The sequence below is a fragment of the Canis lupus genome, chromosome 22 (genome assembly GCF_003254725.2).
Source record: "Canis lupus dingo isolate Sandy chromosome 22, ASM325472v2, whole genome shotgun sequence".
Lineage (NCBI taxonomy): Eukaryota > Metazoa > Chordata > Mammalia > Carnivora > Canidae > Canis > Canis lupus.
This window is the reverse complement of record NC_064264.1, coordinates 60,265,188-60,282,892: the sequence shown is the minus strand read 5'-3', so window position 1 is coordinate 60,282,892 and position 17,705 is coordinate 60,265,188. Positions and strand designations below refer to the sequence as shown.

At 51.2% G+C, this 17,705-nt stretch overlaps 1 pseudogene; it reads left to right on the top strand.

Annotated features, from left to right (window-relative positions):
• Positions 1–15,575: 15,575 nt before the first annotated feature.
• LOC112655892 (60S ribosomal protein L34-like) lies at positions 15,576–16,024 on the top strand (annotated as a pseudogene).
• The last annotated feature ends 1,681 nt before the right edge of the window (positions 16,025–17,705 follow it).

Here is a 17,705-nt window from a genome sequence, read left to right as displayed (position 1 = left end):
GAATAATAGAGACCAGACATATTCTGCCTGACACAAACCAAACCAAACGCAACCAAAGAAACTGGGTATGTCCAAGTGGAGACCATGTATACCTGGCAGTGGAGGATTGTGATACCTCAGATTTGGCAAACAACCGAGATGAGCCCTCCAGTTGCTCTGACTTACTACCTGGAGGAGGTCTGCAGTCTGCCATGCAGGGAGAGGGAACCTAGGCAGAACATGGAGATTTCTCTAACTTCAGTGCCTGTGGTTGTCCTGGGAAGCCAAAGCAGCTAAAGTTTATAGGATAGAGTGTCAGAGGTGTTAACTCTGGATTTATGAGTCTGGGATTCAGAGGACCTCTGTTTATCTCAGAGCTAGAGATAAACATATGGAGATTATCAACATAAAAGGAGCATTTGAAGGCAAGGGACTTAGATTACCCAGGAGGAAGGTATAGAGACGAAGATCCACAACTCAGCCAGAGGTACTCCCAACATTCAGATGCCGAGCAGGAGCATGGGAGTGTTGGGGAAGCCAAGGGGAACAGCATTGTAGGAAATCAGTACTCAGCTCTTTTGAATGCTGCTGAAAGACAGTCGTGGATTCTGATAGAGAATTGATCATTGCATTTGGCAGGAAGATGATTTCGACAAGAGCTGTTCCATTGGAGTGCTCTTTATCAGGTTTTTGTTTGTTGGTGGGTTTTTTGTTTTTTTGTTGTGTTTTTTGAGAAGCAGCTTTTGGTGATACAGGGTTTTTTCTCTATAATTAATTTCTACATGTCAAGTTTAAAGATTAATTATGAAGCCAGAAGATATGTTCCTACCTCCTAGTTTAAAATATGAGCATTTCTAATAATCTGGGAGCCTCCTTTGACTCTGTTTTCCTGCCCTCTCTGTGTAGATAAATCGTCTTGACTCCTGTGTCAATCACCCCCTGCTTTTCATTGTAATTTTGCCACCTGTGTTTGCACTGCCAAAAATAACAGATTGTTAATGGAATCTGTAATTTAGCATTTTGTTATTATTTTTTTAAAGGTTGACTTGAGAGAGAGTGAGCCGGGTGGGAGGCAGAGGGAGAGGGAGAATCTCCATCAGACTCCACGCTGAGCGTAGAGCCCAAAACTGGCACTCGATCTCACGACCCAGAGATCATCACTTGAGCTGAAGCTGGATGCTTACCTGACTGAGCCATGCAGGTGCCCCATGTAATTCAGCATTTTACATGTAGGGTCATATTGATACCCGTAACATAAGTCTCATGTTGAGAACTGACCTCCAGTTGTAACTGAAGTTCACATATTGCTCTAAATTATTCCAGCTTTTGGAGTCACCACAATTCAGTCATTTTATTGTTCATGAGTGTTTGGATTATTTGCAATTTTTAGCTTTTACAAACATGGATGACTTTAACACCAATCTGGCTGCTGACTGCTGCTGGCATTTCATGCTTTAACTTCTATTTCTTAACTGTTAATGAGATTGGGTGTGTTTTCATGCGTATGCTGGCCATTGAGATTTCCAGCATGCGAATTGCTTGTTCCTTCCCTTTGTACTCTTTTGAGAGTTTCCTACCATTTGTTAACTGATTTTTGGGGGTCTCATATTCTATAAACTAGTCTTCTGTCAGTCCTAGATATTACAGATACCTTTTCTCAGCTTCTAGTATGCTTTCTTGGTGGTTGTCTTTTCTTTAAATTTCAATATAGACCCATCTGTTGGTCTTTGTTTTATAAAAATGTTGTATTAGCAAATGCCACATTTGTTTAAGAAATACATCCCAACTCTGGAATCAGGAAAGATACACATGTAATAGTTTTGTCTTCCTCATTTTGTTTTTAATTTACCTGGAATTAGTTTTTACAAATGGTGTGAGGTGGGAGACCAGTTCATTTATTTTCCATAAATGTGTTCAATTTCAAGACACCAATAATTGAGAAGTCTGATCTGAAATTCTGCTGTCATAAGCCAAAAATCTGTATATTCATTATTTTGTTCCATTGGTCAAGTAGTGTCTCTTTGCATCAAAACAAGACTGTCTTAATTTCTATAGTTTTACAATAGACATCGATATCTCAAGGAAAGTACTTCAAACTTATTCTTCAGGAATCCCCCGGCTGGGTTGTGTGGGTGCCTCTGTCAGTGAAGTGGCTGCCTTCAGCTCAGGTTGTGATCTGAGGGTCCTGAGATCGAGTCCCGCGTTGGGCTCCCCGCTCAGCAGGGAATCTGAGCCCCCTCCCATTGTCCCTCCCCCTGCTTGTGCACTCGTGTGCTTGCTCATTCTATCAAATAAATAAATAAGATCTTTTGTAGAAAAGAAAAAAAAAAAACCTGGCAGTTTCTGACCTTTTTCTTTTCATATAAATTTTTAGAATCCAGTCCCCCCAAAAAAATACTGTTTTGAATAGGGTTGTACTGTCTAAAATCAGTTTGGAGAAGGTCAACTATTTACAATGATTATTTCAATCTGTGAACATTGTATACCTCTCTACGTTTACTTTTGTCTTAATGCCTTTCAATATTCTGTAAACTTTGTGATGTTTTGCACAACTTTTATTAGATTTATTCTTAGGGGCCTCATTGTAAAAATGCAATTATATTTTCTTTTCTTTCTTTCTTTTTTTTTTTTAATTTTCTTTAAGATGGAATTTTTACCTGTCACTGATACACAGAAATGCACGTTAAGTTTTGTATGTTGATTTTGTATCTACGAGTCTTGCTAAGTAATCGTAGCAATTGTCCACTCATCATAATAGCTTACATGTAGCTTTAATAGATTTTCTTCACATCTGTGCTGAGTCCCCCCAAAGCAGAGCAAGGGGGATTACTTATGTGAGAGCTTTATTAGGAGAAATGCTGGAGAGGGACACTATGCGAAGGATTTGGTGGAGGCTCGTGAGGCCAGCTGAGCAAGATCCAGGTCAGATCCTCATGGAGGAGGGCCGAGGGGAGGAAGTCTGGGTGAAATGTCAGACTAGGGCGGTTCTGGAGAAGTGTGACAAGGCTTCAGGAGTTCCTGAGCCAGAGTTAGTTGTCGGAGGGGTCCTGCACATCCGCAGATGGGTGTGTGGTATCCGCAAGGCTGCTTGCAGAGAGCATGGCCTCCACGTGAAGGCTGTGGTGGATTTCGGTGCGTGGTGTCTGGACTTCAGATCAGTGACAGTCCTGGGGGTGAAGATCTGAGACACTCATGGCCTGTAGATGTGTTCCTCACACCTCTCTGGGGGCGCTCGCAGGGAGGGGGTGAGGGGGCTGTGCTGGCCTAGGGCTGGCCCTCTATCCTGAATTCTCAGGTGTCCCTCTGGCTGATGTTGGTGTCTTGCTGTATGGCCCAAGCTTTCATTCCTGGGTGAGGGATCTGAGCCTGCAGCCCTACCCTATGGGCCAGGTTGTTGCCTTCCAAGGAGGTCAATGACTGGAGCTGTGCACATGGGTTCCGTGGGTCCCTGCATATTTCCTTCTGTCCCAGCGTGGGTGCCATCCCACTCCTGCCAGCTTGGCGGCTCCTCACCTGTCTGCAGCTGCCCTCCTAGCAGTCCTGGGAACTTTGCTATCAGCGACACTGCCACGGAGCGGCTCTTGTCATCGTGTGCGTGACACCTGCAGAGCCATGCCTCGGGGCACTTGGCCTGCCCTGGGGAGGCTGGACCCAAGTTCCCCATGGGGCACATGTGGCTCAGCCCGTGGCCATGGGTCACTCCCTGCTCCCGAAAGCTCCCTGGAGGGGCTGGCCCTGGGCCCTCACGGGGTTTTCACCCAGTCCAGGCCACTGCCATGTCATCATGGACTCCTGCCATGCAGCCGCAGCTGAGTATCCAGGGTCATGATAGCTACAGAGGTCTCAGTGGGCAGACTGGGAGCTTCTTGCAGGGTCAGCAGCAGACGCGCCGCCTCGTGCATTACTGCAGGACCAGGTAATAATTAATTACTGAGGAGGATTGGACGTGAGGGTCAGAGCCATGGAAGAGGATGATTGTGTGTGGTGTGTTTGAGATGGGAGCAGGAGGTGTGCTCGGGGGAGCGTGGTAGCATGTGTGCACATTGGGTACTTATCGTGCATGTAATCATGTTTACATTTTATGTACATATGTAATTACATTTGTGTATCAATATGCTTATGGATATGTGTATCAGCTTCTGTGCACAGAGAAGGACGATCTGTCCTGAGTGACAGGCGCCCTCTGGTTGTAGAATGGGACTCTTGTAGGGACTCTTGTTCCTTCTTGAACTGTTTTGTGCCTCAAACGTTTTATTCTTTAATGACATAACAGATCACGTTCCTAAATTCGATAGAAGTAGAACTAGTGTTCAGGCTCAGAAGGCTTAGGGACGGGACCAGTGGCGTCGGAGAAGCTACGGGGCACCGGCATCGAGGGAAGGAGACACGATGGAGGCTGCTTTGAACGGGGCCTTGAATGATGTTGTGCTTTTGGGTTCAGGTGTGTCCTTGCAAGCTGTGCTGAAGAACAGACAAGATAAGATGTTTTCATGGACGTGTGTTTCCAGTGTGTCATCTCCCCACTTGCTGAAAACACCTCGAGCCCTCTCGAGCTCATGTTGTGCACCCCGCGGTCGGCTTGGAGTGTGGGAAGCCTAGCTGAAGTCCTGGAAACCTGTTCTGTGAGCTGTATGTGGCCGGCCAGTGAGGCTGAGGGCTCTTCTCTGAGCCTCTCCCCCATCCCTGAGGGGTCAGGGCTCTACCCTGGCCTGGGGGCCTGAGAACCTCTTGGGTCAGTGGCTGGGTGAGTGTGTGTCTGTATGCACCTTAGCATCACCTGGCAGGTGCATCCGCACGCATGGGCTCTCACCTGAGACTGTCCCCTCATCCCTGGCATGCAGAGGTCTTACCCTGAGGCTCATCTGGCTGTCCTCGTCCTCGCAGGAGGGAAGGTTTCCACACTTGCCCTGTGTGGTGCCCTGAGGGTGTTCACACCTCTAATCTGGCTCCTCCCTGATCATGGTCCCGTCCCGGAGCCCTACCCCTCAGCCTGTGGGGCCATCCAGTGGGGCTGTGACCTGCATGGGAGCCCGGGAGGGAGACGCGGTGGGGGGCAGGTCCAGCACAGGCGCTCCCCTGCTCCGGCTGCACCCTGGCCGCCTGCCTGGAGGGAGGTGCCTGCGCGCTGTGGGGCTCCAGGTGGGAGGCAGGGAGGTGAAGATTACACACGGATCTCTGCGCTCCGAAAATATACCTCTGCTTTCCAGAAAATTGAGTCAAATGGTATGGAAATTTGGCTAAGTGATTATGGATATTGTTCTGTGGACGTGTTGCCAGGTGTCTCTTCAAGAAGAGAAATAAATTTGTATTTCTCTGCCTTTATTCTGGGTTTAAGGTTTTAATAAAAATGCAGCGAGGGAAAAATACTGCATAGCAGCTTGCCTGGAGCCAAGAGTCCTGCTGCTGACAGGAGCCTCAGGCTGTCCTGCCTCACACGGGCAGGGAGTGCGGGCCCGCGCCGGCCTAGACAGCGCCCTGCCACTTCCCTCCTGGCCTGAAGTCTGGGGCCCGTGTCATCAGAGGGGGCTGAGTGTCCTGCCCACGGGGACTTGGCTGGGGACACTGGGGCAGGGCCGTCCACTCCCACTGGGTGGGGGTCCTGTGGGGGTCCTGTGGTCCGGGAAGCACTGTGTCCCCCATCCCTCCAGCACTGTGCCTCCCCTGAGGTGAAAGGGATGGGGAGGGTAGAGCTGGGAGGGTCGAAGCCCCTTGAGGCTGTGGCTGCACCCTGCAGTGGGGCCCTAAGAATCAGACCTGAGCTCTGAGCTCTGAGCCATCACCTCTTGAATCCAGAGGTGCTGCACATGAGACCTCAAGGCAGGTTCCACAGGGGCGGGCGATGTGTCCCAGCCACGGGGGAAATCGGGAGTGCCCTGAGGGGGCTAAGAGCCCCCATGTCCAAGCCCGGTGGCCCCCAGGCTGGGGTGCACACCGGACACGTCGGGAGATGGGACACGGGAAGCGGGGAGGGTGTGCAGCAAAGGAGATGAGGCCAACACCTCACCACAAGCGTGAACACAAACCCCAGAGGACGGAGCAGCACTGCACAGGCCCACCCGCAGCCGTGGTGCTGAAGGGTGCTCGGGCTGCTGGGCCCCTGGCCGGATGTGGACCTGGTCCCATCCTCTTTCTGCCACGGCTAATACAGGACTTACACCATGTGTGGGCCTCACCCCGTGTGCAGGGACTCAGTCTGGGTGCGAGACTCAGTGCGTGTGCGGGGCTCACCCTGTGTGCGGACTTCTTGGTCCTCTGGTGGTTTGGTCTTCAGCGCCCTTGCCTGTGGCTTCCTCAGGTGCCGTCAGACCGAGGTGTCCGTGCTGCGGGCCCCGTGGACCAGTGCTGTGCCTGTGGGCTGGAGGCTGTGCTCGCTGCTTTCCTCAGCGTACAGGTAGAGATTCATAGGCCCTGCCTTGAGCCTCTCTCCACTTCTCGTGTATTTTCTGTTTCTGGGTCTCAGGACCCGGAGGAACGGCCGTCGGGGGTGCTGGCAGGGACCGGATGGTCCCCGTTGCCCATGGCCGGTGTTTGGTTCCCGTGCTGGAGCCAGGGGAGAGACCTCTTGGGGCTCTCGGAGGGGTGCCCAGACCTGGTGGGTGTCGCTAGCATGCTGTGGGTCCCCCTGGGAAGGTAATGCTGGACCTACACCCCATCTCCAGGGGAGCAGTTTTGATGTGCTTTAGTTTTTACAGGATTAAAATATGAGGTAACAGCATAAGACAAATGTAATCTTGGGTTATATGCCCTGTTGTCGCCCCTCGGCTTCCCTGTTTGGGACATCTGGTCTCCTCTGCCTCGTGGCCTGTCCCCTCCATCCTGATGTGCTTAGTCTCACAAGTAACTGATTTTAAATGATCACTCCAGGAGCTAATACATATTTTTTCATAATAACTTGCAAATATTTTTATTAATTTCCTCTGAAGAGGGAAGAGAAGCCTTGCCTCGTTTCCAAGACAGGATGTGCCTGCTGGTCCTTCCCAAGCTGATGTGTCATCAACCCTATCCTTAGCTTGCTGGCTTTATCCACATGTCCTCGATTCATATTTCATGCAATGGCGGTGGCCTCTTGTGCCAGGATCCATGCGTCCCCGAAATATCCATTCATTGTGTCTCCTCGTGGATGTTGTTACACAGCAGTTTACAGCTGCTGGTTAACTGCTCTGCCCAGTTCTGGGATGGAGGTCAGCCCAATGAGTGGTCCTGGCTCCTGCCTGTACCTTTCTTGATCCTGCCTGTTCCCTCTTGCTGGCTCCTTATTGGGGTTCCCACGCTCTGGGCTTAAGACCAAGGGAGCCCCATGTGCTTGTCCATCACGGTGGGCTGGATCCTCTAGGAAACACACTGAGCAGGAGCGTGGACGTGCCCTTGAGGGGCCAGGCAGGTGTGCCCGGAGGTGCAGGTTGGCTGAGGAGTGGGCCCCTGGACCCCAGACCGGGCCTCCTCATTGGCAAGTCCTGTGGCCAGACTCAGGGCCACCAGCTTGCTTGTCAATGCCAGTCTCCTGACAGCTGAGGCGGATCCTGGAAGGGTCTGAGCAGCATGCTTGCAGAGGCAGCAGCCCTTGGCCACGACAGGGAGCGCCTGGGAAGGGGACCAAGGGGCAGTGGGGGGAGTCAGCCCTATCCACCTGCGTCCCATCCCCCTGCACCCCATCCCCGTGCATCCCATCCCCCTGCATCCCATTCCCCCTGCATCCCATTCCCATGCGTCCCATCCCCTTATGTCCCATCCTCCTGCATCCCATTCCCCCTGCATCGTTGCATTGTTCTGCTGGTTTGGGCTGCTTCCCTTGGGGTTTGAGCCCAACCCTCATTCCAAAGAGGCTGAGGCCCTGACAGGCACACTCTTCCCAAGCCAGGTTGCAGCCCCCATCTATTCCTGCTGCCTGGGGGCACCCACAGCAGGCCATCTGGGTCCTACACGCTCTGCCCCAGGCGTGCCAGCCACTTGGCCTCCCGCTGCCGTGCAGGCTGGTTTGCCTGGTGGATGGCAGTGTCCCTTCTGACGTGCTCCTCCCTGGACCCTGAGAGGTCAGAGGAGGCAGCCACCACCTGCAGTGGGACACCACAGGTGGGAGCAGGCTCACATGGGCACCCCTGTGGTGCTGCACAACCGAATGGTGGTTCATGTGCCCCCACAAAGGGGACCGTGCTGTTTGAATGCTGGGCCCTGAAGACACATTTCCATGAAGTCGCTGCATCCTCCTTTGCCTTATTTGGAAAAAAGGTCTTCAGGTGTAATTATTGTTCCTGAGAGGAGATGGTTCTGGATGATCCGGGTGGGTGTCCTCCTGAGACATGCACAGAGGCACAGACAGGACAAACCAAAGACCTCCATCCACTGCTGGAAGCTGGAAGAGGCCTGGAGGGTCCTCCCCCAGACCCCGGGGGAACCTTGATGTCAGACTCCTGGTCTCTAGCACTCAGAGAGAATGGGTGTCTGTTGTAAACCACCTGGTTTGTGCTGCTCTGTTGTGGTGGCCCCAGGACAGCTACACAGGGACACCCGGCTCCTCAAAGGATGGAGCAGGTGCGAGGGGCCAGAGAGACGGCTATGACGGGTGCCCTCCGCGCTCACCCACCTGGCCCCGGTCACAGGCCTTGGGAGGAGGCGGGGGGTGGGGGGTGGTGCAGGGTGTTGATGGCTCTGTGCTCACCCCCAGCCCCACAGGAGCACCTCCATGCATTTCCTGGTGTTTACAGCTCGCGACTCCCGGAAACCCATGCGGGTCCCCAAGTGGAGCCCGGGTGTTTGAAGACATGAGCGGCAAGGGAGACTAGACCATGGAGCAGTCCTCTCTGTTCACGGGCCACACTTCGCTGCCGTTGGGCCTTCTCCCGTCCCCAAAGTGATGGGAGGGTCTCGGTGGCTAGGCCCCTGGCAGAGCCTGAGCGTCCCGCATGGCAGGGCTCCCGGGGGACGCAGAGGCCTGAGGAGCTGTCTCCGAGTGCTGAGATCAGCTGTCGCCTCCCAAGCTCTGGCATGCCAAGACCTCCACGCCTGAGACCGGGGGAGCTGCCCAAGACCTGGGGGGAAGCTGCAGACGCCACCCGCCCTAAAGGCACAGCTCAGTGGCTGCCTTTCCCCAAGGGCCTGCACAGAGCCACAGCCCAGGCACCTGAAGTCAACAAACCAACATGTGTCTACTCTGACCGTTCACTGATTTTTATTTTACATATGAAAAAAATTAAGGTTGGCAGATACATAAGAACTTACCCAAAGGTCACAGAAATACCCAAATTCGAATCCCAGTCCCTGTGTAGGGGGAGCAAGGATGAATAAGACCCAGGCCCCTGGGAGGGACATCAGGGGAGCGTATGTGGTGCTTGTAAGCAGGAGCTGGTGGGCACAGCCTGGTGACACAGAGAGGAACAGGTACTGGGGGCGGCTGAGTCAGGCCACACGGGCAGGGTGGGGGCATGTCCAGGAGGAGGGGCTGGGATCCTGTCTGAAACAAAGACCCACCCCGAGCTCAGTCACGTGGTTCAGGGGACTGAGGCCTCCAGGTGTGTGGCCAGGTGAGGCCTGAAGCTGCGCCCTTGAGAAAGGTGCACTTGTTGCTGCATCTGCCGAACCTGCTCCCGCTGCTCCCAGCTGACCTGCAGCCCCAGGGCACATGTCACCTCTCGAATGACCAGTCCCATCACATCACACATGTCTTGGAGGACTGGGCTGAGATCAATGTAGTCCCAGCAGAAAGTCCCACAGGATGGCGGGTGGCTGGGTGCCTGTGCCAAAGGGCGAGAGGCAGCGGGCAGGCCCCACCTCATGCCAGCCACTGAGTCAACCCGGCCGCTCCGCGAGATGACCAGGGTGCTGTCTCCCTGCAGGTCCCCAATTCCAGAGTGAGCAGCTCATTTGTCAGGAGCTGGTGGCGTGCAGCCAATTTCCTCAATTTCCTCACTGGTGGGTGGGGCCACGGGGAAAAGGTGACAGGGACGGTGGTGCCAGCGAAGCGAGGCCTTGGGGCCCCTCCAGGGAGGAGCAGTCTGGCTGGAGCCGGGGCTTCCCTCTGGAGCCCTTCATGTGATGCTGAAACAGCAACCCAACGTGTCGCCTCACGAAAAGACAGAGTGGCAGGTGGCAGCTGTGGGAGCCTTGGGGTCAGACCCCCACACGCTTTGTTGTCAGCATCCGGCGCTGTGACGTCCACTGGGACACCTCGGAGGGAGGTGCAGGGCAGGAGCGAGCTCAGCAGCCCCCTCCCCGTTGCCAGCCGAGGCCGCCTTGGGGCAGTCCGAGGTCCTCTTGGCGGCCTTCTTGGAGCTGAGGAGGAGGACGCGAGGGATTCGATGCTCCGTCCGCTGCGGGCCGGGTCCACAGCTGGCCCGTCTCTGCGCTCACTGCGGCCGGCCCAGCGTCCTAGTCCGAGCACTGGGCCGATGTGCAGAAGACGAGTTCCAGGGCAGGACAGGGTGGCCGCCCCCCACCCGGCCTGACTCCGGGGACCCCCGGCCCCCCGGGACCTCCCGCTAGCTCTGCCCAGGCCCGCCCGCCCGCAGCCCCTCCTCCCTCGGTCCGACCTCGGTGGAGGGGGGCGGCCGGGGCCGAGGACGTGCGTCCTCCCCCGTGGGGGACGCTTGCCCGGCCGGGCCCCGCCACTGGTGTCCACGACATGCGTCCTGCGGCAGGGTGGCGGCTCCCCACTCCCGGAGCCGGAGCCGCGCAAGGGCAGGGTGGCTGTGGTTCTTAGGCGAGCCACGGAGAGGCAGTGCAGGACAGGGATTGAGGTCCTGCCCCGGGCCACCAGCGGGAGGGGCGGTGGCGCTGGCGGACCGGGTGGCGGCGAGGCCGCGGCCGCAGACTTCTGGTCCGGCACCGGTCAGGACGTGGCCGCGAAGACCATTCGTACCGTCGGAATAACACGCGGCTCTGAGGGATCGGAGCGAAGCGGGCGGTGCTCCGCGGCTGGGCCCCACCGGGCTGTGCCTTTCCGTCCAACCCAGGGACGCGGTGGCCCAAGCGCAGGGAGCCGCCTCCAGTCGGCCTCGGTGCGACGCGCTGTCCTACCGGGCCTCCAGCCTGCGGCCTGCGCCCGTCACACGGGTCGGCAGCGCCGTTTCTTAGACTAACGTCCAGCGGCACGTCCTCCCGGCCGCCTTCCTGCGGAGCCGACTCCCCCAGGCGCCCTCGGGGTGGCAGGACGGAGTGCGGGACAGCGGGCGTGTGATGGGGGGTATGACGGTGAGGTGTGACGTGGTGGGGTGTGCGTGTGACAGTGGGGAGGCCTACAGCAGGGAAGACTGTCGTGTGTTCCTACAGGTCTTTTTGAGTGGGACGCGCTCCTCCCAACGGAAACCTCTGGACACCGCCTGGCTCGTCGTCAGCCCTTGGTGACGGGAAGAGGGTATCGATTATTATCGCTAACGATGGCTATTTCCTCAAACTGGCTATTTCCATTTACCATCGGGGCCTCGGCGGATCCTTAGAACCTGTAAGTGGAGCGCCACCGGCTCCTATTTAGAGTAAAGGACACCTGGAGGCGGCTGGGGATGGGTGTGGCCAAGGACCCGTGGTCCGGGGTGCAGGGGGCGGCCCCCGCCCTATCTTCTCCGCTGCTGGGTGTGGAGGGTGGGGGTCGGGCACCCAGAGATGTGGTAAATGAAGCCTCTGCGCCTCCCTCCGAGCAGCCGCACAGTCTGGGAGCCGCCGGACCCATTGGCCATTTACTGTTAAATTACTTTAATTTAAATAAAGTGCAAACTTAAGCTCTGTGGTCACACTGGCCATGTTTCAAGTGCTCGCAGGCCCTATGGGGCTGGTGGTGCCTACACCAGGTAGGGCCACCGAGAACATTTCCTTCATTGAGAACTTCTACTGGATGGCGTGGCTCTAAGCAGGGCACCTGTTCATGGGCCAAGCCTGGCTTCATTCTATAAAGGGAATTTTATTGGACACGGCCACACCCGTTTGTGAACGGTCTCAGCTGAGCTGCAGTAGAGGCCATAGGACCTGCAAAGCCTGAAACATCTTCCCTCTGGCCCTTTACAGAAATGTTTGCTGAAGTTGCTCTAGGGCATTGCTTTCAGGGTAAGCTGGGCCTGTCTGTGAGCCTGCCTGGTGGCTGCAGCGTGCTGGCCACACAGGGCTCTTGAGCATGGCCTCCCCAGTGGCACAATGGGGTGGACATGTCTAAGCTGTGCCATTGTCTTGGCACAGTGGAGTTTCTGTGCACAGCAGCTCGGGCTCAAGTCCCAGAGTTGCTGGGAGGGGGCGGGGGGACTGGTGGCCTCATGTGTGCACATACGCACATTCATACATGCATCATCTGTACATGAGTGCATGTGTGGTGTGTACCCCTGTAGGGTGAGTGTCCGGCCGGTGAGCAATGCTTCCATGAGCAATGGCTGGCGGGGCCGTGGGACTTCCTGGGGCTGCTTCCCTTTTCAAGGCGGTCAGAGAGCTAGGACCACACCAGAGCAGAAACTACCTTTTTCACAAGGGAAAGGCCACGAGGTTATTTTTCCAGAAGGGACCATGCTGTGGGCATAATAGGCCTCTTGGCTTTATTCCCAATCACACCAGGAGGCAGATTCGTCTCTGCAGGGTTGTTTCTAGAAAATGTGGTTGCATACACTCCAGAGAAGAGGAAGCTCACACTTGGAATCAAAGCAGTGATGTTGCCCGATGCTGACAGCAAGGTCCCCAGAACCTGATGTAAGCGCCATCCTGATGGGCTTGGGGCCAGCACAGGCTGTGAAGCGTTTGCTTGGTCACTTGCAGGCTGGGCTCTGTCAAGCAGGCAGTGGAGATTCCAGGCCAGGGAGAGACACAGTGGACCACTGCACCCATGACCTCTTCCTGTGCAAGAGCCATGGTGCAGGGCACACAGGGACTCCTGCACAGCAGCACCTTTTTAATAAGTGGGTCTAGGGGCACCTGGGCGGTTCAGTGGTTGAGCATCTGGCTTTGGCCCAGGGTGTGATCCAAGGGTCCTGGAATCGAGTCCAACATCGAGCTCCCCGTAGGGAGTCTGCTTCTCCCTCTGCCTGTATCTCTGCCTCTCTGTGTCTCTCATGAATAAATACAATCTTTAAAAAAATAAAAAGTGGGTCTAACTGCAGAGCAGATGCTTGTGTGAACCGATTGATCGAGGTGAGCTGCTGGCTATTCAGTTAAGATACTGGGAGAGAGAGACTCTACATCTGAGCACAGGCTTTGGGCTCTGCAAAGGACCACCACAGCTCCTTCCTCCTGCCTCTCCTTCTTTCTTTGGGACACATACTGAGCAGACACTGAAACACATCTAGCTGGGAGTCTGATAATTATAACTTGAAGTCCCCGGAGGCATGATACCATGTTGGGGTGGGAAGTCCTTGGATAGACTGGTCTATGATGAATGGGGAACAGCAAACGATTTAAGGGAACCCTCCCAACTTTAGGAAATAACTTGGAGTGTTTCTTCATGATAGCCAGTAGCACTATTTTCCGATCAGAAAGACCACAAGTTATAAGAGGGAGTACAGTTTTGTGTTGTTTTTCTAAGTGTAAAAATAAACAAGTCTTATAAATCTTTACCCATAATACTTTTTCACTCATTTTCTATCTTTATTGCCCAGGATAATCAACATTTCTCAGAGTCCACATCTGGAAGAGGTAAGCTTGTTAGTATTGGACCTATTATCCCACTGAAAACAACTGGAAACCTGATTAAAATACACGTGCAGACACTGGAGGCATGCTAAGGACCCGAGGGGTCAAGATTCCAGAGAGGACAATTCACTGTTGTGAGTTTTGTGTTCTAAGCTCGCTTTCCTAATGAGGTATTTGCAAATTCTTACACAAGCACAGAGAGGCTGAGAAGCAGAGCAGAAATCAGGCCCTGAGAGGCTTTCAGGAATTCCCCAGGGCTAGGAATACAAAATGTGAGTTCAGAGCTTCTGAAGCAGCCAGGACTTGTGTCAAAGCAAAGGCATGTGAAGTGTAGTGAATTTCCACACCTGATCTGTTTGCCTCTCAAAGCATTCTTTAAGTCTTCTGCTGTGCATGCAGAGATGAGGTGAGTAGAAAGCGGTAGCAAAGAGGCTGAGCAGCTAAGGAGAGATTTTAAGCAGTTTCATTGTATAAAAATAAAAATAAACTTCAAGGCTCAGTAAATTCTTTCAGATTTAAGTCAGAACTCCTGTAGAAATAAAGAATAAGAGAAACTGGAAACAGACCAGATCTTACAAAGACTGAAACCTGGTGTTAAAACAACTCAAGGGAAGCTCAGGTGGCTCAGTGGTTTAGCGCCACCTTCAGCCCAGGGCGTGATCCTGGAGTTCCCGGATTGAGTCCCACATCGGGCTCCCTGCATGGAGCCTGCTTCTCCCTCTGCCTGTGTATCTGCCTCTCTCTCTCTCATGAATAAATAAATACAATCTTAAAAAAAAGTTCAAGACCTTAGATTTAAAAAAAAATAAAAAATAAAACAACTCAAGATGATCATCTCTTATTCTAACTAGATGCCAGAACTGAAGCCCCTCTAGAGTCCTTGTAGTATTTCACAACACAATGTCCAGCGTTCAGTCAGGAAGCACCAATCATGCCAAGAGTCCAGCCAATAGAAATAGACTTCTAGATAATAACTTCAATATTGGAGTTATTGAATACAGATAAAAAATAACTGTGACTAACATAATTCAATAACTTCGCAGAGAAGTGGAATCCATAAAATAGAATCAAATGGAAATTCTAGGATTAAAAACACCGTGATTGAAATTTAGTATAAAGTAGATGATTAGCCACAGCTGAAGAGGGTAAGTTATCTGGAAGTAGGTCAGTAGAAAAATAACTGGATAAAAGCCAAAGAAAATAAAGAATGGAAAATAAAAAGAATTATAGGAAATATATGAGACACAGTAAAAAAAAATCTAACATGTATAATTGGAGGAGGAAGAGAGAAATTGTTCAGAATCATTATTGGAAAAAACAGACTAGAATTATGCAAAACTTACAAAAGAAACCAAGCCATAGATTCAAATATTGCTATAAGCCCCAGGCATAATAAATACAATGGAATTCACCCAGGCACATCGTTGTAAACCTACTGAAATCAATAGACAAAGAGAAATTGTTTAAAATGCCAGAGGAGAAAAGAAGCCTTAACAGTCAAAGGAGCAACAAGAACAGAGATGGAGACAGCAGACCCCTCAGTGGAAACTATGGAAAACAAATAACAATGAAAACACTGAAGGACAAGAACTGTGAACACAGAATTCTCTATTTAGTAAAAATATTCCTCAAAAGTGAAGGTAAAGATATTTTCAGACAAATAAAACCTGGATGGGGGATCTGGGTGGCTCAGCAGTTGAGCGTCTGCTTTCGGCTCAGGTCATGATCCAGGGATCCTGGGATCGAGTCCCACATCGGTCCCCCTGCAGGGAGCGTGCTTTTCCCTCTTCCTGTGTTTCTGCCTCTCTCTCTGTGTCTCTCATGAATAAATAAATAAAATCTTTAAAAAAAAAAAAGCCTAATGATATACCCAGCAGACTCACACTAAAATGCTAAAAGAAATTCTTTAGTCATAATACTATCTTGTTAACTGGAAGCATTAACAGTGCACAACAGAACAGCGTGAGGTAAGTACGTGGGCAAGCCCAAATGAATATTAACCGTATAAAACTGTAACTACAGCTCTTCCGGGGACGGTGTCCGTAGGCGTTCAGAATGGTTCAGCGTTTGACATACCGTCGTAGGCTGTCCTACAATACAGCCTCTAACAAAACTAGGCTGTCCCGAACTCCTGGCAATAGAATCATTTACCTTTATACCAAGAAGGTTGGGAAAGCACCAAAGTCTGCATGTGGCATGTGTCCTGGCTGACTTCGAGGAGTTCGTGCGGTGAGACCTAAAGTCCTTATGAGATTGTCTAAAACGAAAAAACACATCAGCAGGGCCTATGGTAGTTCCATGTGTGCTAAGTGTGTTCATGACAGGATCAAGCGTGCTTTCCTTATTGAGGAGCAGAAAATCGTTGTGAAAGTGTTGAAGGCACAAGCACAGAGTCAGAAAGCTAAATAAAAAAATGAGGATTTTTTTGAGTAATAAAAATCAAAAAGCTTGATCTGTTAAAAAAACTAACTACAATGTCTATGGCATTAAAAACATCTATAGGATTAAAATTCATGATAAAAAAATACAAAAGATGGTTAGTAAATGGGGTTAAATGTCTCTTGTCCTTGCATTTCCCAGGAAATACTAAAAGTGCTAATTTATCATAATTCAATTATGATAAGTCTAGGATAGGTATTGTAATTTCTAATTAAGCTGTTAAAGTGATATTAAAAGAATATATAATTAATCCAATAAAGGGAAAAATGGAATGAAAAAAATACTTGATCAACTCAAATAAGGTAATGAAAGAGAAAATTTAGGCATGTGAGTCAAATAGAAAACAAGTAGTAAGACAGTAGATATAAACCCAGCTGTATCACTAGTTAATTTAATGTACATGGATTAAGTCACTCAAAGGCAAATAGATAGATGGAATCTTAAAAAATACATTCTTTTATATCGTGCCTAAAGAGATATATGTGAAATATAATGCACAGAAAAGTTGAAGGTTACAGGATGGAAAATGATTATCACACAAGTATTAGCCAAAAGAAAGCTAATATAGTCATGTTTATTAATATCCGAGTAGATTGAAGAAGACAAGAAGAAATAGATAAACAGAAACACATCCCACAATAAGGACTTCAGTCTACTAGAAAGATATAATTTAGTCTTTATGAATTTAATAACATAGCTTTGAAATATGTAAAGCAAAATTACAGAAATGCAAAATAATAACTCCCTCACAATCATAGTGGACCACACGTAGAAATTGACAGACCCAACAGACAAAGATTCATCAGTAAGGAGAAAACTTAAACCATACATTGACTTCATAGACACTGCACCCAACACAACAAAATACATTCCTCCCGAGCTGAAAGGGAATTGTCACCAAAAATGGCTATGTTTGATCATGAAGCAGGCCTCAGTAAATTTCCAAAATTGAGATCGTAGAATAAATCAGTATTTTAAAACTTTTTCCAAACCATAGCATGTACCAGGGGATCACTGTGCCCAGGGTGGCGGTGCCCATGCTCCCCCACCTGTTCTTCTTACCCTCAGAGGGTCACATCTTCTCCATGGAGCACTCACCCAACTCAACTCTGGACCCAGAGGGAGGTTCTCTTCCAGCGCAGAGACAAGTCCTTAACACCACCTGTCCGCCAACTCATCACCTGACTTTTGCTAGTAATACTGGTATTTATGTTTTGTTCATAAATTTAGTTCTCAGCTGTATTTTAAGTCTCCTCAAAGTGCGCAGTCATCCCCTGCGGCACTCAGAGGCAGGCCTAGACACTCCATGGCTCTAGGGGACACTGGGGGCCAGCGTCTGACTCTGCTGGTTTTGATGCTGTCACCAAGAGGAGACGTTTTGATGGGCTCAACTATTAAATCATTAAAGTTTCAGCTTTGGAAAATCACTGTAATGATGTATCCCAGGAGAGTGAGGGCAAGGACTGGGGGTGGGGCCGGTCAACGACGTTTTTTACATTTTGTTTTGTCCAGGTTGGTCCTGGTCTGTCAAAGCTCCCCTGGGGGCAAACAGCATGGGGAGATCCCACCAGGGACTGGCTCCACCAGGGCCCACATGACCGTGTGTGATGACAAAGCTACCCAATGATCTGAGGGAGGACAAAAGAGATGACGTCCCTCCTGAGCTTATGGTGCGTTGGCATCATGTGTGCAGA